At 37.4% G+C, this 1,277-nt stretch overlaps 1 protein-coding gene across 1 annotated transcript in view; it reads left to right on the top strand.

The window, feature by feature from the left end:
• The window catches only part of dtx3la (deltex E3 ubiquitin ligase 3L a), a 17,299-nt gene that overhangs the window by 9,067 nt on the left and 6,955 nt on the right, over nucleotides 1–1,277 (top strand). The gene's annotated exons all lie outside the window — the stretch shown is intronic.

Here is a 1,277-nt window from a genome sequence, read left to right as displayed (position 1 = left end):
GAACACCGGCAATATCTGTCAGACACGACAGTGAGCTAGCCATGGAGCTAGCCATACAGTAAATAAGTAAAGTACAGCGATATATTTGTTTTCTCCTCTCTTCTAACGTCAACATGAAAGACTACATTTCTACACTTAAACAGTTTTCTAAAGTGGATTTTCATTTGAAGCAGGAGATGATAACTAAGGAAGACCAACACCGGAGCTGAAAGTTTTGCTTCCAGACAGTTTTATGATTCTCACAGTAGAAAAGACATGCCGAGGATAGACGCGGGTTTGGATGAACAGATATTTTTGTGCAGAATTAGCGGTGCATGGATTTCATTGATAGATAAAGGTAAGACAGCAATGAGATGTTTTTGTTGTTGTTTTTTTCATGAAATGTGCGTTTTGTTTGCTAATGTTAAATAATTCAGTAAAGTAGAAGCGGTAGCTAATCTACCACAGCAATTATTTATTAATAAAACATTAATCCTAAAACGTCCTACAACAACAGACTAAATGTTCTGTGTGCAAAATTCTTGAATGTTTTTTGGTGTTAAATCCTCAAACATGAAGTGGCATTGTTGTCAGTTGCTATGGCAACGAATCTGCGTAGCTTGACGAATACAGATCACTTTGCTGTGGATCATGGCACGAAATTAATACCTACATTTCTAAGTTTCACTGAGTTAACGGCTATGGATGACATGTAAATGATTAACCTTTTTGCCCTCCAGCGTTGTATACCTGAGCGAAATTTCCGTACGTCCAATAACATGTGTGGTGTCTAAGTCATAAGTCAGTGCCTCACCAGCAATGAACCTCACCGCACGTCACTGCCTCTAGCTATAAGTTCGTATAGTTCGATGCAAGGGTAAGCACCATGAGAGTCTCCAACCATCAAACCAAAGGAAGGAGATAGTTCTGTGTCCTGGAGATGAATGCAATTTTATGTGAAATGTTTGAATCAACCCCAGTAGCTGTTTGGACAGTATTCTTATCCATAGTTAAATGAGTCTGAATCAACATGCACTGAAAGACTGCTCCGGAAGAACCCATTACCTCAAAAGCAACATATGCCATTTTCCAGTTTTAAATATATTCAGGAACAAAGACCTTAATTGTTGGACTGTTGTCTCACAAAACTGTGTGTTTGACCACAATGACATTTGTTATACTTGGAGGAGATGCATTCAGGCCATTGTACTTGTGAAGTATTTCTAAAATTATTAGAAAGTTTTGGTTTTATATAAATTAAATGTAAAAATGTGGTTTCAAATCTATATTATCTCTCA

The sequence above is a fragment of the Poecilia formosa genome, unplaced genomic scaffold, assembly GCF_000485575.1.
Source record: "Poecilia formosa unplaced genomic scaffold, Poecilia_formosa-5.1.2 Scaffold908, whole genome shotgun sequence".
NCBI classification, from domain to species: Eukaryota; Metazoa; Chordata; class Actinopteri; order Cyprinodontiformes; family Poeciliidae; genus Poecilia; species Poecilia formosa.
The sequence above is the reverse complement of the archived record's forward strand: the minus strand, read 5'-3'. Positions and strand labels throughout refer to the sequence as shown.